This window comes from Phocoena phocoena, chromosome 14, assembly GCF_963924675.1.
Source record: "Phocoena phocoena chromosome 14, mPhoPho1.1, whole genome shotgun sequence".
Lineage (NCBI taxonomy): Eukaryota > Metazoa > Chordata > Mammalia > Artiodactyla > Phocoenidae > Phocoena > Phocoena phocoena.
This window is the reverse complement of record NC_089232.1, coordinates 27,821,836-27,843,983: the sequence shown is the minus strand read 5'-3', so window position 1 is coordinate 27,843,983 and position 22,148 is coordinate 27,821,836. Positions and strand designations below refer to the sequence as shown.

The window sequence follows — 22,148 nt, the reverse complement described above, 5'->3', positions numbered from 1 at the left end:
AACAGTGATTTGATATTTCTATACATTTCAAACACCATGGTAAGTCTAGTTACGATATGTCACTATGCAAAGATATTACATAGTTATTGACTGTATTCTCCACACTGTACACTTAATACCCGTGGCTCATTTCTTTTACAACTGGAAGTTTGTACTTCTTAATCTCCCTCACCTATTTCTTTCCTCCCTTCACCACCTCCCCTCTGACAACCACCTGTTTGTTTTCTATCTGTAACTCTGTTTCTGTTTTGTTGTGTTTGTTTTTTAGATTTCACTTAGCATAATACCCTCTAGGTCCATCCATGTTGTTGCAAATGGCAAGATTTCATTCTTTTTATGGCTGAACAATATTCCGTTTCATAAATATATACACCACGTTTTCTTTATCCGTGGCCATTTAGGTTGCTTCCATATCTTGGCTATTGTAAATAATGCTGCAGTGAACATAGGGGTGTATATATCTTTTTGAATTAGTGTTTTTGTTTTCTTCAGAAAAATACCCATATGTTAATTGTTGGATCATATGATAGTTCTGTTTTTAATTTTGTGAGGAGCCTCCAAACTGTTTTCCATAGTGGCTGCACCAATTTACATTTCCACCGACAGTGCATGAGTGTTCCCTTTTCTCTTCATCCTTGCCAGTATTTGTTGTATTTTGCTAATAGCCATTCTGACAGGTGTGAGGTGATATCTCATTGTGGTTTTGATTTTCATTTCCCTGATGATTAGTGATGTTGAGCATCTTTTCATGTGCCTCTTGGCCATCTGTATGTCTTCTTTGCAAAAATGTCTATTCAGATCCTTTTCCCATTTTTAAAAATTAGGTTGTTTGGGTTTTTGATGTTGAGTTGTATGAGTTCTTTGTATATTCTGGGTATTAACCCCTTATTAGATAGATTGCTTGCAGATATCTTCTCCCATTCAGTAGATGATAGTTCCCTGCACTGTGGAAAAGCTCTTTAGTTTGATGTAGTTCCATTTGTTTATTTTTGGTTTTGTTTCCCTTGCCTGAGGAGACATATGCAAAAAAAAAGTACTAAGATCAGTGTCAAAGAGCTTACTGCCTGTGTTTTCTTCAAGAAGTTATGTCTTTTTTTTTGGTTGTGGGTTCAGTTCTTACATTTAAGTCTTTAATCCATTTTGAATTTGGTTTTGTGCATGGTGTAGTTTAATGGTATTAAATACATCCATATTGTTGTGCAGACATCACCGTCACCCATCTCTAGGACTCTTTTCATCTTGCAAAACTGAATTTCTACACTGACTCAAATAGCAACTCCCCATTCCACCTTATGCTCAAGCCCCTAGCAACCACCATTCTAAGAATTTGACTACTTTAGGTACCTCATGTAAGTGGAATACAGTGTTTGTCTTTAAGTAATAAGTTTATTTCACTTAGCATAATGTCCTCAAGTATCATCAGTGTTGTACCATCTGGCAGGATTGTCCTTTCTTTAAGACTGAATGATACTGCATTGTATGTATATACCACATTTTGTTTGTTCATTCATTCATCCATCCGTTAATAGATACTTGTGTTGCTTCCATCTTTAGACCATTGTGAATAATGATGCTAGAGTGTACAAATAGCCATTCAAGATCCTGCTTTCAATTTTGGGGGGTACATATCCGGAAGTGGAATGGCTGGATTATATGGTAATTCTATTTTTAACTATTTGAGGAACCACCATACTGTTTTCAACAGCAGCTGCCCATTTTACAGTCCCACCAACAGCACACAATGGTTCCACTTTTTCCACATCTTTGTCAACACTTGTTATTTTCTGTTTTTTTTTATAGTGGCATCCTAATGCATATGAAGTGATAAGTTTTTGATTTGCATTTCTTTCATGATTATATTGAGCATCTTTTTATATACTTCTTGGCCATTTGTATATCATCTTTGGAGAAATGTCTATTCAAGTACTTTGCTCCTTCTTGAATCGTGTTATTTTTTGGTCATTGAGTTGTAGAAGTTCTTTACATATTCTGAGTATTAACCTCTTATCAAATATATGATTTATAATTTTTTCTCCCAATCAGTGGGTTGCCTTCTCACCTTTGTTGATTGTGTCCTTTGATGCCCAGAAATTTTTAATATTGATGTAGTCCCAGTTGTCGAGTTTTACTTTTGCTGCCTGTGCTTTTGGTTTCATATCTAAGGAGTCATTACCAAGTCCAATGCCATGAAGCTTTCCCACTGTGTGTTCTTCCAAGAATGTTATGGTTTTAGGTCTTTAATCCATTTTGAGGTAATTTTTGTATATGATGTAAGATAAGGCTCCAACTTCATTCTTTTTCTTTTCCAGTTTCATTCTTTTTAAGAGCATGTGGATATCTAGTTTTCCCAGCACCATTTGTTAAGGGGACTGCTCTTTTCCTGTTGAATGGTCTTGGTCCCTTGTCAAGGGTCAGAGGTCATTTGACCATGTGGCACAAAGGTTTATTTCTGGGCTCTCTATTCTAGTCCATTGATCCATTTATCTTTATGCCAGTACCACACTGTTATTATATTACTGTTTTGAAATCAGGAAGTGTGAATCCTCCAACTTTGTTGTTCTTTTTCAAAATTGTTTTGGTTCTTCAGGGTTTCTTATCATTTTTAATGATTTACTGTTTTCAGTTTTTTTTATTGCTATGTGATTTTCTTTGAGTTGTTTTTTTGCTAACTTAGCAGCCATGTAATTAACCAATATGCTTAAGCCACTGTCTCAAAGTATCACCCAGATATGAAATAGTATCTATTGACTCCATTATATGAAAAATTAAGAAACTGGTTGCACTTGCCCTACTTCTCCTCACTCCCCACCTACACACACTCCCCCCAGCATAACAATATTCATTATATTTTGTGAATGTTGTCTCAGTTCATTATGGTAATATTACTACTGTATTGATTAGCTTTATTTTTAAGAAGTATAACATTTTTCTTCCATGTTGTAAGCAAAATCACCATTTTATGTCTTTTTTTTTGTTGGTTTTTTTTTTTTTTTTTTTGTGGTACACAGGCCTCTCACTGTTGTGGCCTCTCCCGTTGCGGAGCACAGGCTCCAGACGCGCAGGCTCAGCAGCCATGGCTCACGGGCCCAGCCGTTCCGTGGCATGTGGGATCTTCCCGGACCAGGGCACGAACCCGTGTCCCCTGCATCAGCAGGCGGACTCTCAACCACTGCGCCACCAGGGAAGCCCTTTTATGTGTTTTTTAAAGAGGGTCAGTATCATGAGTCTTTTCAGTGTAACTGTTTGTGAGTTTATTAATTTAAATAATTTTGTTGTTTAGCTAGATTTTTCAACAGTTGTTCAGGAGTGAGCATCTCTTCAGTTCTTATAAATTTGAGATTATCATTCTGTAACCTTTGTATAGAAATAACAACTTGTTTGGGTATAAAACTTTTCAATAATAATCTTTAATTCAAAACTCAGTCAGATTTGCTCCCCCTTTCTGGGCATATACATTTAATATTTCTGTGCCAGAGGCAACCCTAATATTTTTTCCCTATTGGATCCTGGATTGTTGTTGGGTTTTTAAAATCTAAGTTTTCTTACTTTCCCAGGGTATGTCTCCGTGTTGGTCAATCTCTGTTGATTTTTTAAAAATAAAATTTACATACCTTACAATTCATTCTTGTAAAGTATACAATTCAGTGGTTTTTAGTATATTCAGAGGAGGTTATACAACCGTCACCACTAATTCCAGAACTTTTTGTCATACCAAAAAGAAGCCCTGTGCCCCTTAACAGTCATTTTCTAGCCTTCAACCATTAATCTACTTTCTGTTTCTATGGATTTGCCTATTGGGGACATTTTTTATAAGCAAATCATGCAATATGTGGCCTTTTGTGTCTGGCTTCTTTTACTTAATATTTTCAAGGTTCATCCATTTTTGTAGCAGGAATCAGTACTTGTTGTTTGTTAGGAACAGTAACAAACAGTATTTCAAATACATATACAACATGTTTATTCATGAGTTGTTGGACATGTGGATTGTGTCTGCTTTTTTGGCCATAATGAAAAATGCTGCTGTAAACATTAATGTACAGGTTTTTGTGTGCACAAGTTTCTTCAATTTTCTTACATACATACCTAGGAGTAGAATTGCTGGATCATATGGTAACTCTGTTTAAGCTTCTGAGTAACTGCCAAAGTGTTTTCCAAAGTGGCTGCACCATTTTATATTCCCATCTGGATCATATTTCAGTTTGTCTACATCCTCGTCAACACTTGTTGTCTGTCTTTTGATAATAGCTGTCTTAATGGGTGTGAAGAGGTATCTCACTTTTTAATGATTTTAATTTGCATTTCACTAATGACTAAGATGTTGAGCATCTTTTCATATGCTTATTGGCCATTTGTTTACCTTTAGAGAAATGTCTATTCCGATCCTTTGCCCATTTTAAAATTGGCTTATTTGTCATTTTATTACTGAGTTGTGTTTCTTTGTCTATTCTGAATACAAGTCCCTTATTAGGATATGTTTTGCAAACATGTTCTTACATTCTGTGCCGTCCTTTTCACTTTCTTGATGATTTTATTTGTGGTACAAAAGTTTTAATTTTGACAAAGTACAATTTGTTTCTTCTTTTGTCACTTGTGCTTTTCATGTCATATCTAAAACTATTGTCTAACCCAAGGTTACAAAATATTTACTCTTTTATTCTTCTAAAAGTTTTATAATTTTAGTTCTTACTTTTAGTTCTATGATCATTTTTTAGTTAACTTTTGTGTGTGGCGTTGAGGTAGTACAGTTTTATTCTTTTGCCCGTGGATATCCAGTGTCTTAGTACCATTTGTTGCAAAGACTATTCTTTCTTCCATTGAATTGTCTGGGCACCCTTGGCAAAAATCAATTGATCATAAGAAAAAAAAATAAGAAAAATAAAAATAAAAGAATGAAAACAAAAGTGATTGATTATAAATGTAAGGGTTTATTCTAGACTATAAACCCTATTTTATTGATGTGTATGTCACTCTTTATGCCACTACCACACTGTCTAATTAGTGTGAATCCTCTTTGTTTTTTCTTTTTCAAGATTGTTTTATCTATTCTTAGGTCATAGGAATATTCAGATCAGCTTGTCAGTTTGTACCAAAAAGGAAAAAAAAAAGACAACTTGAATCTTGGGTAGGGATTGCATTGAAACTGTAGACAAATTTAGGGAGTACTGCTGTCATAACGATATTAAATCTTCTAATCCACGAACTAGGGTGTTTTCCATTTATTTAGGTCATCTTTAATTTCTTCAGTGATGTTTGTGGGTTCCACTTCTTTGTAGTTTGGCACTTCTGTTGTTAAAAGTATCCCTGAGTATTTTATTCTTTTTGATACCAATGTAACTAGTATTGTTTTCTTAAGTTCATTTTGGGAATTTTCCTTGTTGTACAGGAATATTACTGATTTTTGTATTTATTTTTGTTCCTGCAACTTTGCTGAACTTGCTTATAAGTTTGAGTAATTTGTGTTTGTTTGTGTGTTCCTTAGTGTTTTCTGTATAAAATATTGTGTCATTTGCAAATAGAGATAGTTTTCCTTCTTCTTTCTGATATCATGTCATTTATCTCTTTTTCTTGCCTAGTTGCCCTTGCTAGAACCTCCAGTACTGTGTTGAATAGAAGTGTTAAGAATGAGTATCCTTGTCTTGTTTCTGATTTTAAGGAGAAATCTTTCTCATCATTAAGCATGATGTTAGCTGTGAGTTTTTTTTTTATAAATGCCCTTTATCAGGTTGAGGAAGTTCTCTTCTATTCCTGTTTTGTTGAGTTTTTTTATTTTGGAAGGGTTTGGGTTTTGCCATGTGCTTTTTCTATGTATAATGAAATGATCCTATGTTTTCTTTATGAATATGGTGTGTTACGTTGATTGATAATCATATATTGAACCAACTTTGCCTTCCTGGGATAAATTCCTCTTGGTTTTGATGTATAATCCCTCTTCTGTGTTGCTGGATTCAGTTTGCTAGTATTTTGTTGTGGATTTTCCTTCTATATTCATAAGGAGTATTGGTCTGTAGTTTTACTGTATCTTTGCCTTTTTTATCAGGGTAATATTCTCCTTATAGAATGAATTGGGAAGCGATCCTTCTTCTCATTCTGTTTTGATGATGTTGTTTTTTGAGTTTATGAATGGTTGTTGTTAATTCTACTTTAAATGTTTTTTAGAATTCACCAGTTTGGGCCTGGGCTTTTCTTTGGGGGGTGTTTTCTGATTACTGACTCAGCCTCTGTCCTTATTAGCCTCTGTCCTGTTCAGATTTTCTATTTTTGCTTGAGTCAGTTTTGGTAGGTTGTTTTTCTAGGAATTTGTCTATTTCATCTAGGTTACCTAATTTGTTGACATGTAATTGTTCATAATATTCCCTTATGATCCTTTTTAATTTCTGTGTGATTGTTAGTAACATCCCCTGGTTCATTCTTAATTTAAATGATTTGAGTTTTCCCCTTTTTCCCTTTGGTAAGTTCTAGCTAATTTGTCCATTTTTGTTGACCTTTTCAAAGAACCAACTTTTGATTTCTTTGATTTTTCTCTTTTTTTGATTCTCTGATTCATTTATTTTCATTCTAATCTATATAATTTCCTTCATTTTGCCTGCTTTAGGTTTTATTTGGTCTTCTTTTTCTGGTTTCTTAAGGTTGAAGGTGAGGTTATAGTTTCAAAATCTTTCTTCTTTTAATATGGACATTTACAGATACAAATTTCTGTAAGCTCTGCCTTCACTGCATCCCATAAGTTTTGGTATGTTTTGCTTTCATTTTCATTCATCTCAGAGTATTTTCTAATTGCCCTTGTGATTTCTTCTTTGAACATTGGTAGTTAAGAGTGTGTCATTTATTTCTCTGTATTTTTGAATTTCCCAAATTTCCTTATTGATTTCTAGTTTCATTCCATTGTGGTCAGAAAACATACTTTGTATAATTTATAAATGTATTGTGACTTGTTTTATGGCCTAGCATATGGTCTCTCCTGGAGAACATTATATGTGCCCTCAGAAGAATGTGTATTCTGCTTCTGTTGGTTGGAGTATTATGTATATGTCTTTAGGTCTAGTTGGATTATAGTGTTGTTCAAGCCTTCTATTTCCTTATTGGTCTGTCGAGTTTTTCTATCCATTTTGAAAGTGTAATATTGCAGTCTCCAGCTATTACTATTGAATTGTCTATGTCTCCGTTCATTTCTGTCAGTTTTTTTCCTTTGGTACCTGTCCTTGGTTTTCCAACACATGGCAGACATTTGTTAATTTTTTGATGAAGTATGTTAATTTGTCAGCAACCTTTTAGTCTCCCTCTATTGTCTGAGCTTATCTTGGATCCATTTTATTAAGTCCATGTTCTTTTTAAATTTTCTCTAGAGTGAGAGTACAAATTCTTTATTGACTAAAATGAGTAAACCTTCTGGCAAAATAAATTCTTTCTCTTTCCCTTCTTTTTTTCCTTCCTTTCTTCCACTTTTTTGTTTATAAATTTATTTATTTATCTTTGGCTGCATTGGGTCTTCATTGCTGCGCCCGGACTTTCTCTAGTTGCGGTGAGCGGGGGCTACTCTTCATTGTGGTGCACGAGCTTCTCATTGCCGTGGCTCCTCTTGTTGTGGAGCACAGGCTCTAGGCACGCAGGCTTCAGTAGTTGCGGAGTGTGAGCTCAGTAGTTGTGGCTCGCAGGCTCTAGAGCACAGGCTCAGTAGTTGTGGCACCCTGGCTTTCTTGCTCCATGGCATATGGGATCTTCCTGGACCAGGGCTTGAACCCATGTCCCCTGCATTGGCAGGCAGATTCTTAACCACTGCGCCACCAGGGAAACCCCCTTTCTTCCACTTTAATGCTATAGAATATTTTCATAAATCCTTTTCTTTTGTTTTCAGATTACCTTTGTCTCAAAACGGTTCTGTGGAAACCATTTATTTGATCACAACCATTTATTTGATCACAATTTGATGACCTTATTACCTATTTACAAGATACTGCTTGAGTCCCCTTCCTAGGACATGAACTTGAAGGCTGATTGTGTATGGCTTGTATTTCTTTTGCCCCTCAGAGTTTGGGCAAGGCAGAAAGATAGTAATTGATTCTAGAACTCTGGACAGCTACAGTAGGTGACATTTTTCTCTGCCACTGTTTTCAAACTCATAAATTGATGGCCACCTTATCAAGTGTGGAGGTGAGGAAAGTATCTTGTTCTATAGGACATGCTCTTGGGGTTTTGCTATTACACTACTGTAAAGTCACCTGGTAGCTGCTTTCATAGCATTGTTGTGTAGGCAGTGATATGGCTGAGGCCTTATTTTTTTCTAGCAAATCTTAGTAATAAAACTAATATATTTAGACTTAAAAAGTTATTTCCCATCCCTTTTTCTGACTTCTTCCTGGCCAAAGCTGGCATACAGTAAACCATTCTGGCAAGGGCATAAGGAGCTATTATTTCACAGGGAACATGTCTCCAATTGGGACATTTACCTTTCTCCTAGGCCGCTTATTACCTCAGTCCCTTTTCTGAGATACCAGTGGGGTAGTTTGAATTGTTGACTGATCTTTTACCCTTCTGTATGGTCCTTTGTGTAGGAAGAGCTTTGTGGTGGCTCCTTATATTTATTCCCAGTTGTTTCTTCAGGTATTATTTCTGGAATTTTGTGGTGTGAGTTGAGTCTGTTCCCTAGATTCTGAATTTTTTTTTAACTTTTTTAATAAATTTGTTTATTTATTTAGTTATTTTGGCTGCGTTGGGTCTTTGTGTACGGGCTTTCTCTGGTTGTGGCGAGCGGGGGCTACTCTTCTTGTGGTACACAGGCTTCTCATTGTGGTGCCTTCTCTTGTTGTGGAACACGGGCTCTAGGCATGTGGGCTTCAGTAGTTGTGGCACGTGGGCTCAGTAGTTATGGCTCGTGGGCTCTAGAGCGCAGGCTCAGTAGCTGTGGCACAGAGGCTTAGTTGCTCCACGGCATGTGGGATCTTCCCTGACCAGGGCTCGAACCCATGTCCCCTGCCTTGGCAGGCAGATTCTTAACCACTGTGCCACCAGGGATGCCCTATTTTTTTTTACTTTTTGATGCTTTTTGTTTGTGTCTTTCAGTTATGAAAGAAAAGGTTCATTAAGGCCTCTGTGCTGTCATGTTTTCTAAAATCCATTATCTGTTTTCTCAGTTTTGTTTCCTCTCTCTCTTTTATATTCGATTTCTTCCTTTTCTGTAGGCTCATTCCTCTCAGCTAGAACGATGCTTATGTCTTTCCTTATCATAGCCTGTGGAGTGGAGGACTTGCCTGCGGTTGATGCTTCTACCACTTTACATCTCTCTCTTCTCTTTATTACTAAATACTTTTGTCAAAAAAGATATTTTATTACTTTTGAGTATAAAAGTAAAAAGTTAACTAAATATAAAGAGTTTAGATAATATATAAAATATAAAGACCTTGGAAACCACCCATAATTCTCACCATCCTGAAATAGTCATGATTAACATTATAGATAAGCTTCCAGGTTTATATTTTATGATTCGCATACCTACTGCCTATCTTGGATCTATTTTATTAGGTCTGCAATCTAATGAAGCTAAATATCAAATGAAGAACTCCATGAGAGCATAAAATGAGAGCTTTATTAATGTTTAATTAAATGTTTACCAGTGTTTCTTACACTTTTATAAAACAGGCTGATTTCATATCAGTCTTCACAATCATGTTCGTATATGGAGAGAAAAACAGTCCAAAAAAATGAAATCATTTTTTTGGATTTATTTTCAAAAAAATGAAACCTCTGCACTTAGTATATCACAGACATCTTTCTATGCAGTAAATGAAGATTTATGTAGTCATTGTTAATAGCTTTATGGGTTCCATTGTATAAATATAATACTTAGTTAGTTCCTAATGACAGATATTTAAGTTTGTTTTTGAATTTCTCTTTATCATAATCTGCACTTCGATGGGTAGTCTTGTTACATCTTTCTGAATTTTTCAATTTCCTTGAGAAACATTTCTAAACATGGAATTTCTGGGTTACCAATTGTGCACATTAAAAATGTTTAATCCACACTACTAAATTGTCCTTCTGAAATGTTGATTCAATTATTCGTTCACCAGTAATGTGTAATAATATTTTGGTCAATACCTGCCAATAGCATTCTTGTTAATGTTTGCCACATAGGCCAGAAATATGGTATCTATCCTGATCCACATTTCTTTAATCATACGGAGTTTTTAGTTTCTTTTGTGTGTTTATCGACCGTATTTCTTCTTTTTTGAACTGCCTGTCTTATCTTTAACCCAGGTTTCCTTAGATATGCTAATGCTTTTTTTTCCTGAACATTTTTTCCTGAACACCTAGGACATGTACATTTGAGGGGTTAAGAGTCAATATAAGGGAATAAGTGCAACTGCCTGCTTGTTCTTCCGTTCTTCCTTTGATTACACCTACTCTTTCTTTGACTCATTCTTTCTGTGCCTCTCTCTGCTGTGTCTCTGCAGGCTGTCCAGGCTCTATAGTTCATGCTTTTCTCTTATTACAGTATCTTTGCACCCTGTCTGCTTCTGTGTTCTTTCTCTCTACCTCTGTGCACCTGCATTCTGTGCACTTGTGCTCTCCTCCACCCCACCCCATGCTGTCTCTTGTCTCACTATCTCTGCTGTGTATCTCTCTTGTTTTTCTGGTTACTCCTTTTCTCCTCTCTTTCTCTCATGTTCTTGCTGTGTTTGTGTCTGTGCTCTTTCTCTCTCTCTCCCTGTTTTTTCTTTCGTTCCCCCTCCCTTTCCCATCTTTTTCTCTCAATGTCTGGGTGTATATTCGGATCAAAGAAAAGGGATAGTTTACTACTGTCAGTACAAAAGAGGTCGTATTTATTCAGTTTTTGTTTATGGAGAAAAAGCTGAAGATGAATGATTTCTCTGTATTTTTGACCTCTCATTATTTCCAGTTGCCCACATTTTCAGCAGTGGGGCAAATGAACAACACAAGCTAACTACCAAGCAAAGAGACCTCCATGAGAGAATAAAATGAGAGCTTTAGTAATATTTAATTAAATGTTTACCAGTGTTTCTTACATTTTTATAAAGCAGTCTAATTTTATATTACTCTTCACAATCACACATATATGGAGGCAAACAACAGCCAAAAGCAGTATCTTGGAACCCAAGGATAAATTTCATTATATGCTAAGAGGTAAAAAGCAAGATATAATATTTACATGTATTTATATGACTGGAACAAAATTAAATATTAGCAGATTACTTTAAGATTATGGGATTATACATTTTTTCTTTTTAATTTTTCATGTTTGTTTTAAACAAGAAGCACATCTTTTCTAATATGAAATCATAAAAATTTCTTTGTGACCTTAATTAAAAAGTGACCTCTGCCAGACTGATCAAACATAAAACATTAGTTATGAGCTGGAAAAGAGAATTCTCAAGGTTTTCATTGTGTTCTAGTTTCTGCCTAAAGTACCTGTTTGAAACTCCAATATAGTCATAACAAATCCTTCTAGAAGCAGAGTGATAGAATAGAATTAATACACAGTTTCTATGTTAAGATAAAGTTAAATTTTTTTTAATATTTTCATTGGACTATGAATGACTTTACAATGGTGTGTTAGTTTCTGCTTTATAACAAAGTAAATCAGTTATACATATACATATGTTCCCATATTTCTTCCCTCTTGCGTCTCCCTCCCTCCCACCCTCCCTATACCACCCCTCTAGGTGACCGAGCTGATCTCCCTGTGTTATGCGGCTGCTTCCCACTAGCTATCTGTTTTACGTTTGGTAGTGTATATATGTCCATGCCACTCTCTCACTTTATCACAGCTTACCCTTCCCCCTCACCGTATCCTCAAGTTCATTCTCTAGTAGGCATGTGTCTTTATTCCCGTCTTACCCCTAGGTTCTTCATGACCTTTTTATTTTTTCCTTAAGTTCCGTATATATGTGTTAGCATACGGTATTTGTTTTTCTCTTTCTGACTTAATTCACTCTGTATGATAGACTCTAGGTCTAGCCACCTCACTACAAATAACTCACTTTCGTTTCTTTTTATGGCTGAGTAATATTCCATTGTATATATGTGCCACATCTTCTTTATCCATTCATCTGTCGATGGACACTTAGGTTGCTTCCATGTCCTGGCTATTGTAAATAGAGCTGCAATGAACATTTTGGTACATGACTCTTTTTGAATTACGGTTTTCTCAGGGTATATGCCCAGTAGTGGGATTGCTGGGCCATATGGGTGTTCTATTTGTAGTTTCTTAAGGAGCCTCCATACTGTTCTCCATAGTGGCTGTATCAATTTGCATTCCCACCAGCAGTACAAGAGTGTTCCCTTTTCTCCACACCCTCTCCAGCATTTATTATTTGTAGATTTTTTGATGATGGCCATTCTGACCGGTGTGAGATGATATCTTATTGTAGTTTTGATTTGCATTTCTCTAATGATAAATGATGTTGAACGTTCTTTCATGTGTGTGTTGGCAATCTGTATATCTTCTTGGGAGAAATGTCTATTTAGGTCTTCTGCCCATTTTTGGATTGGGTTTCTTTTTTTGTTATTGAGCTGCATGAGCTTCTTGTGAATTTTGGAGATTAATCCTTTGTCAGTTGCTTCATTTGCAAATATTTTCTCCCATGCTGAGGGGTGTCTTTTGTCTTATGGTTTCCTTTGCTTTGCAAAAGCTTTTAAGTTTCATTAGGTCCCATTTGTTTATTTTTGTTTTTATTTCCATTTCTCTAGGAGGTGGGTCAAAAAGGGTCTTGCTGTGATTTATGTCATAGAGTGTTCTGCCTATGTTTTCCTCTAAGAGTTTGATAGTGTCTGTCCTTATATTTAGGTCTTTAATCTATTTTGAGTTTATTTTTGTGTATGGTGTTAGAGAGTGTTCAAATTTCATACTTTTACATGTACCTGTCCAGTGTTCCCAGCACCACTCATTGAAGAGGCTGTCTTTTCTCCACTGTATATTCTTGCCTTCTTTATCAAAGATAAGGTGTCCCTGTGTGCGTGGGTTTATCTCTGGGCTTTCTATCCTGTTCCATTGATCTATATTTCTGTTTTTGTGCCAGTACCATACTGTCTTGATTATTGTAGCTTTGTAGTATAATTTGAAGTCAGGGAGCCTGATTCCTCAAGCTCCATTTTTCATTCTCAAGATTGCTTTGGATATTCGGGGTCTTTTGTGTTTTCATACAAATTGTGAAATTTTTTAATTCTAGTTCTGTGAAAAATGCCAGTGGTAGTTTGATAGAGATTGCATTGAATCTGTAGATTGCTTTGGGTAGTAGAGTCATTTTCACAATGTTGATTCTTCCAATCCAAGAACATGGTATATCTCTCCATCTATTTGTATCATCTTTAATTTCTTTCATCAGTGTCTTATAATTTTCCACATACAGGTTTTTTGTCTCCTTAGGTAGGTTTATTCCTAGATATTTTAATCGTTTTGTTGCAATGGTAAATGGGAGTGTTTTTTTAATTTCACTTTCAGATTTTTCATCATTAGTGTATAGGAAGGCCAGAGATTTCTGTGCATTAATTTTGTATCCTGCTACTCTACCAAATTCATTGATTAGCTCTAGTAGTTTTCTGGTAGCATCTTTAGGATTCTCTATGTATAGTATCATGTCTTCTGCAAACAGTGACAGCTTTACTTCTTTTCCGATTTGGATTCCTTTTATTTCCTTTTCTTCTCTGATTGCTGTGGCTAAAACTTCCAAAACTATGTTTAATAAGAGTGGTGAGAGTGGGCAACCTTATCTTGTTCCTGATCATAGTGGAAACGGTTTCAGTTTCTTACCATTGAGGATGATGTTGGCTGTGGGTTTCTCATATATGGCCTTTATTATGTTGAGGAAAGTTCCCTCTATGCCTACTTTCTGCAGGGTTTTTATCATAAATGCATGTTGAATTTTGTCAAACGCTTTCTCTGCATCTATTGAGATGATCATATGTTTTTGTCCTTCAATTTGTTAATATGGTGTTTCACGTTGATTGATTTGCGTATATTGAAAAATCCTTGTATTCCTGGAATAAACCCAGCTTGATCATGGTGTATGATCCTTTTAATGTGCTGTTGGATTCTGTTTGCTAGTATTTTGTTGAGGATTTTTGCATCTATGTTCATCAGTGATATTGGCCTGTAGTTTTCTTTCTTTGTGACATCCTTGTCTGGTTTTCATATCAGGGTGATGGCGGCCTCGTAGAATGAGTTTGTGAGTGTTCCTCCCTCTGCTATATTTTGGAAGAGTTTGAGCAGGATAGGTGTTAGCTCTTCTCTAAATGTTTGATAGAATTCACCTGTGAAGCCCTCTGGTCCTGAGCTTTTGTTTGTTGGAAGATTTTTAATCACAGTTTCAATTTCAGTGCTTGTGATTGGTCTGTTCATGTTTTCTATTTCTTCCTGATTCACTCCCGGCAGGGTGTGCATTTCTTAGAATTTGTCCATTTCTTCCAGGTTGTCCATTTTATTGGCATAGAGTTGCTTGTAGTAATCTCTCATGATCCTTTGTATTTCTGCAGTGTCAGTTGTTACTTCCTCTTTTTCGTTTCTAATTCTATTGATTTGAGTCTTCTCCCTTTTTTTCTTGATGAGTCTGGCTAATGGTTTATCAATTTTGTTTATCTTCTCAAAGAACCAGCTTTTAGTTTTATTGATCTTTGCTATCGTTTCCTTCATTTCTTTTTCATTTATTTCTGATCTGATCTTTATGATTTCTTTCCTTCTGCTAACTTTGGGGGGTTTTTTTGTTCTTCTTTCTCTAATTGTTTTAGGTGCAAGGTTAGGTTGTTTATTCGAGATGTTTCCTGTTTCTTATGGTAGGATTGTATTGCTATAAACTTCCCTCTTAGAACTGCTTTTGCTGCATCCTGTCGGTTTTAGGTCGTCATGTCTCCATTGTCATTTGTTTCTAGGTATTTTTTTATTTCCTCTTTGATATCTTCAGTGATCACTTGGTTATTAAGTAGTGTATTGTTTATCCCCCATGTGTTTGTATTTTTTACAGATCTTGTCCTGTAATTGATATCTAGTCTCATAGCGTTGTGGTCGGAAAAGATACTTGATACAATTTCAATTTTCTTAAATTTACCAAGGCTAGATTTTGTGACCCATGATATGATCTATCCTGGAGAATGTACCATGAGCGCCTCAGAAAAATGTGTATTCTGTTGTTTTTGGATGGAATGTTCTATAAATATCAATTAAGTCCATCTTGTTTAATGTATCATTTAAAGCTTGTGTTTCCTTATTTATTTTCATTTTGGATGATCTGTCCATTGGTGGAAGTGGGGTGTTAAAGTCCCCTACTATGAATGTGTTACCGCCGATTTCCCCTTTTATGGCTGTTAGTATTTGCCTTATGTATTGAGGTGCTCCTATGTTGGATGCATAAATATTTACAATTGTTATATCTTTTTCTTGGATCGATCCCTTGAGCATTTTGTAGTGTCCTCCTTTGTCTCTTGTAATAGTCTTTATTTTAAAGTCTATTTTGTCTGATATGAGAATTGCTACTCCAGCTTTCTTCTGATTTCCATTTGCATGGAATATCTTTTTCCATCCCCTCACTTTCAGTCTGTATATGTCTCTAGGTCTGAAATGGGTCTTTTCTAGACAGCATATATACAGGTCTTGTTTTTGTATCCATTCAAGCAGTCTGTGACTTTTGGTGGGAGCATTTAATCTATTTACATTTAAGGTAATTATCAATATATATGTTCCTCTTCCCATTTTCTTAATTGTTTTGGGTTTGTTATTATAGGTCTTTTCCTTCTCTTGTGTTTCTTGCCTAGCGAAGTTCCTTTAGCATTTGTTGTAAAGCTGGTTTGGTGGTGCTGAACTCTCTCAGCTTTTGCTTGTCTGTAAAGGTTTTAATTTCTCCATCAAATCTAAATGAGATCCTTGCTGGGTAGAGTAATCTTGGTTGTAGGTTTTTCTCCGTCACTTTATTTTTTTATTTTACTTTATTTTTTGCGGTACGCGGGTCTCTCACTGCTGTGGCCTCTCCCGTTGCGGAGCACAGGCTCCAGATGCGCAGGCTCAGCGGCCATGGCTCACAGGCCCAGCCGCTCCACGGCATGTGGGATCTTCCTGGATCGGGGCACAAACCCGTGCCCCCTGCATCGGCAGGTGGACTCTCAACCACTGTGCCACCAGGGAAGCCCCTTCCTCACTTTAAATATGTCCTGCCACTTCTTTGTGGCTTGCAGAGTTTCTGCTGAAAGATCAGCTGTTAACCTTATGGGGATTCCCTTATGTGTTATTTGTTGTTTTTCCCTTGCTGCTTTTAATATATTTTCTTTGTATTTAAATTTTGATAGTTTGATTTATATGTGTCTTGGCGTGTTTCTCCTTGGGTTTATCCTGTATGGGACTCTTTGTGCTTCCTGAACTTGATTAACTATATCCTTTCCCATAGTAGGGAAGTTTTCAACTATAATCTCTTCAAATATTTTCTCAGTCCCTTTGTTTTTCTCTTTTTCTTCTGGGACCTGTATAATTCTAATGTTGGTACGTTTAATGTGGTCCCAGAGGTCTCTGAGACTGTCCTCAGTTCTTTTCATCCTTTTTTCTTTTGCTCTGCAGTGGTTATTTTCACTATTTTGTCTTCCAGGTCACTTATCCGTTCTTCTGCCTCAGTTATTCTGCTATTGACCCCTTCTAGAGTATTTTTAATTTCATTTATTGTGTTGTTCATCATTGCTTGTTTCCTCTTTAGTTCTTCTAGGTCCTTGGTAAATGTTTCTTGCCTTTTCTCTATTCCATTTCCAAGATTTTGCATCATCTTTACTATCATTATTCTGAATTCTTTTTCACGTAGACTGCCTATTTCCTCTTCATTTGTTAGGTGTGGTGGGTTTTTACCTTGCTCCTTCATCTGCTGTGTGTTTTTCTGTGTTCTCGCTTTGCTTACCTTACTGTGTTTGGGGTCTCCTTTTCGCAGGCTGCAGGTTCGTAGTTCCCGTTGATTTTGGTGTCTGTCCCCAGTGGCTAAGGTTGGTTCAGTGGGTTGTGTAGGTTTCCTGGTGGAGGGGCCTAGTGCCTGTGTTCTGGTGGATGAGGCTGGATCTTGTTTTCCGGTGGGCAGGTCCACGTCTGGTGGTGTGTTTTGGGGTGTCTGTGGCATTATTATGATTTTAGGCAGCCTCTCTGCTAATGGATGGGGCTGTGTTCCTGTCTTGCTAGTTGTTTGGCATAGGGTGTCCAGCACTGTAGCTTGCTGGTCATTGAGTGAAGCTGGGTCTTGGTGTTGAGATGGAGATCTCTGGGAGATTTTCGTGGTTTGATTTTACGTGGAACTGGGAGGTGTCTTGTGGACCAGTGTCCTGAAGTTGGCTCTCCCACCTCAGAGGCACAGCACTGACTCCGACTTGAGCACCAAGAGCCTTTCATCCACCCGGCTCAGAATAAAAGGGAGAAAAAATAGAAAGAAAGGGGACAAAATCAAATAGAATCTAATAAAGTAGGATAAAATAAAATAAAGTTATTAAAATAAAAAGTAAAAAATAATTGCAAAAAAAGTTTAAAAAGTAAAACAAAAAAATTTAGAAAAATAACGGACGGACAGAATCCGAGGACAAATGGTGAAAACAAAGCTATACAGACAAAATCTCACACAGAAGCATACACATACACACTCACAATAAGACGAAAAGGGGGAAAAATAATCTGTCTTGCTCCCAAAGTCCACCTCCTCAATTTGGGATGATTCGTTGTCTATTCAGGTATTCCACAGGTGAAGGGTACATCAAGTTGATTGTGGAGCTTTAATCCACTGCTTCTAGGCAGCTGGGAGAGATTTCCCTTTCTCTTCTTTGTTCGCACAGCTCCCAGGGTTCAGCTTTGGATTTGGACCCGCCTCTGTGTGTAGGTCGCCTGAGGGCATCTGTTCTTCGCTCAGACAGGATGGGGTTAAAGAAGCACCTGATTCGGGGGCTCTGGCTCACTCAGTCTGGGGGTGGGGGAGGGGTACGGAGTGCGGGGAGAGCCTGCGGCTGCAGAGGCCGGTGTGACGTTGCACCAGCCTGAGGCGTGCCATGTGTTCTCCCGGGGAAGTTGTCCCTGGATCACAGGACCCTGGCAGTGGTGGGCTGCAGAAGCTCCCAGGAGGGGAGGTGGGGATAGTGACCTGTGCTTGCACACAGGCTTCTTGGTGGCGGCAGCAGCGGCCTTAGCATCTCATGCCCGTCTCTGGGGCCCACACTGATAGCCGCGGCTCGCGCCTGTCTCTGGAGCTCCTTTAAGCGGTGCTCTTAATCCCCTCTCGTCGCGCACCAGGAAACAAAGAGGCAAGGAAAAGTCTCTTGTCTCTTCGTCAGCTGCAGACTTTTCCCGGACTCCCTCCCGGCTAGCCGTGGGGCACTAACCCCTTCAGGCTGTGTTCACGCTGCCAACCCCAGTCCTCTCCCTGCGATCTAAGCTCTGAAGCCCAAGCCTCAGCTCCCAGCCCCCACCCGCCGGGGCCGGTGAGCAGACAAGCCTCTCGGGCTGGTGAGTGCTGGTCGGCACCGATCGTCTGTGCGGGAATCTCCCCACTTTGCCCTCCGCATCGCTGTTGCTGCGCTCTCCTCCGTGGCTCTGAAGCTTACCCCCTCCGCCACCCGCAGTCTCCGCCCGCGAAGGGGCTTCCTAGTGTGTGGAAACCTTTCCTCCTTCACAGCTCCCTCCCACTGGTGCAGGTCCCGTCCCTATTATTTTGTCTCTGTTTTTTCTTTTGTCCTACCCAGGTACGTGGGGAGTTTCTTGCCTTTTGGGAGGTCTGAGGTCTTATGCCAGCATTCAGTGGGTGTTCTATAGGATAGGAGCAGTTCCACGTGTTGATGTATTTCTGATGTATCTGTGGGGAGGAAGGTGTTCTCCACGTCTTACTCTTTGGCCATCTTCTCCTGGTCCCTAAGGCATCCATGGCCTCTCTTTTTAAAATTTCATTCCCATAGCCGCTAATCCTCATTCCTGCCCTCCCATTGGAGCTGGCCTTGTTATGTAAATATCTTTTGGCTTACAAGAGTTCTTAGAAAATATGTATTCTGTGTTTGTCATGTATTTTCAGTTTATATCATTATTTTTGTTATTTTAGCTAAGCATTTTATTTTTAACATTCATCACATTGCTACACGTACATATAATTCAGGTTTCTGATCATTGCATAGTACTCCATTGAGTGCATCTACCAATTTACCTATGCGCTTTCCCTGTAATGGACACCCAGGTCGCTGTCAATTCCCAACAATGCAAAACACTAGCAGTGCACATCCTTGTCCATACTGCCTTATGGACCTTGTGAGACTACCTTTGTTGCACAGACCCAGAAGTGGAAATCTTGGATCATAAGCTATATGTATACTTAATTTTCTACATTAGTACCAAATTAATTTCCAGTCTATATTCCTACCTGCAATGCATGAAAATTCCTATACTTCCACCTTTCTGCCAATAATTTATAGTTTTGCCAGATTAGAAATGCAAGTTTCTGTACCATGGAAAGGTAGGGTTTTTTGGTCATTTTTAATTAAATGTTACTTGTCTTGAGAATCTACCCTATCTCCACTCTGTAATTTCCAAGGGAAGAAAGAGTCTTTCAGAGACTTCCAAAATTACTGCTGTGCTTTCCACCAGAGTGCATTCATATGTTCATCCAGACATAATTACAATATACAATGTGACAAAAGTACAAGAATGGGATATTTTCATTGTTTTTATCCGATTTTGACATATAACAGATAAAAGATATGGAAGATTTTAATAGCAGTATTAAGAAGTTTGATTTAAAGTATCTGTATAAAACTTTATTCCCAAAACACAGCATCCACAGTTGTTCCAAATGCCCATGGAATATATACAAAAATTAACTGTACATTTAGGCAAAATGTTGATAAATCCCCAAAGTAGAACATTTGTAACTAAGCTTATATTCTTTAACCACAATACAATAAGGTTGGAATCTAACAACTACAACTTTTTCCTTAAATATTTTAAAGCATTCTAAGCTTTTGGGCTATAGGAGAACTAAGAATTGAGATTATAGAATTTTTTTTCATTAATGAAAGTAAAAGCACATATCCAGAACTTACGGGATGTGACTAAATCTATATTTAGAGGAAAATGTATTAAATGATATTTAGTTCAACAAACTCAAGTAAGCATTCTATAAATCAGTCCCCAGAATTGATCGATGTAACCAAGATCTAGTTCTTTCAAAAAAAAAAAAAAGAAAAAATAGACCAAATCTCTGGTTATTCTGACCATAAGGAAAAGGATCAACACTAATAGTATGGAAGAGTATAACCACAGTCAAAGAAGTGGTTTTTTTTTTTTAAAGGATTACTGTATGCAACTTTAGGCTGATATATTTTAAAACCTAAATTAGATGTGGGTGATTTTCTAAGAAAATATAAATTAACAGAATTGGCCAAGAAGTTTTAAATCCTAAGTAGATCATTAATAATAGAAATTTTAAAGACTGTCAGTAATCTGTAGACCTCCCCACCTCTAACTATGTGCCCTCCAGAAATTTTGTACAAATATATGTGCCCACCAAAAGTATGAGAGAATGTGTTTCTTCATTCCTTCGCCAACTATGGGTAGTATCAGTTTTTTTAATATTTGCTAATCTGATGTGTAAAAAAACTCACTGCTTTAAATTGCAGTTTTTAAATATTAGGTTTCAGAGATTGCTCTTTACATTTCTTGTTTTGAGAATTAGCTGCTTATATCCTTTGCCCATTTTTCTCTGAAGAATTTTTCTTATTAATTCTTGAGCATTATTTATATTGTATTAATAGTGTAATAGCATTGTTGTGTACTCAACTTCTTTATTTCTTTTTTCCATGCTAAGAGAGATGTCCCCAACCACAAGATTATAAAAAAGTATTCTCCCCTATTTTTTTAATACTTATTTAAGGTGGAGGGCAATGCATTTAAACACTTAATCCACATGGAATTTATTTTGTCTGTCTAGATATAATTTTATTGCCAAATGTTTATCTAATTGTCAGTAGAGATTTTTAAATAAGAAAGTCATATTCATAAATTAATTTATGAGAAGAAACTAAACTGGACTCTAATGACTTGGACTTGGTAATTAATAGCCGTGGTTCTTTTGAAATTTCTACCCAAAGCAACTAAAATACTATGCAAACACCTTATCAAAATGGAGAGATTGGAAGAGGAAACTAATTCTGACTGAAATATTAACGAGTTTTATTTATTAAACTTGAAGTTAGATCGAAACATCCAAGTGAAAATATCTAAAAACATAGATACATATGATCTCATGAGTATGTCATGAGTGGAATAAAGATTTTAGAGCCATCCATGTAAAAAAGGTGATCATAATCCTCATAAATACTAAAGCTAAGAGGAAAGATTTCAGAGAATGCAGAGAAGAAAAGAGAGTGAGAGGGTCACTTCCAGACCATAATTTTTCAAACCTGATAGAAAATCCTTTGGGACTTATGTCATCTAGCTCTACCACCCTCTACAAGATTTTAAAGATCGTTTGCTAACCTTCCAGTTTTTCCTGTATATTAATTGAGGACTTTAGCTCTTGATTTTCTTTCTTTTCTACCCCAAACCCAGCCATTATCTGGGAAACCTTACCATCCTGTTAGTTTCTTGACCTCGGTTCTAATGACAAGTACTTCCATTACATTTTAACTATACAGTCTCATGGCCATACTTTGAATTTTGGCATTACTCAGATTCGTTATGTCTCTGCAATCTTTACTCATTCATGTATGAAAAGAAATTTAATGAGGACCATTCTGCAGGCACAACGCACTTTTGATTTGAGGGGGAGGATATATTAGAGTTATCATCTACAATACTTGCAGAAATAATTGACCAGTTCTGATTTTCTGATGGTGAAAAATAGACAGTTATCACCTTAGTTCCTGCTTTTATAAGTTCTAATCTTGCCTCTCAGAATTAAATCTACATCAAAATGTTATTTTGGGGGCAGACTGGCTAGTAAGTTTTAGTATTGAAACTCCAGTTGCCAGTTTGATCTGTGCATATCTAAAAACTTTTCACAAGAAAAGACTGTCTTTTGGTGCCATCGACTGTATTTCTAATTTTGACTGTCTTATCAATGTGTACCTCTGGTCCTAAACTTTAGTGTTTATAAATTAGCATAAACCCATTTTTCTGAAAGAAAAGCATCTTTCAGCAGGCACCTTGCCGG

The 22,148-nt window shown here is 37.0% G+C and overlaps 1 protein-coding gene across 1 annotated transcript in view; it reads left to right on the top strand.

Annotated features, from left to right (window-relative positions):
* Nucleotides 1–22,148, top strand: part of ALMS1 (ALMS1 centrosome and basal body associated protein) — a 227,579-nt gene that overhangs the window by 186,062 nt on the left and 19,369 nt on the right. The window lies entirely within an intron of this gene.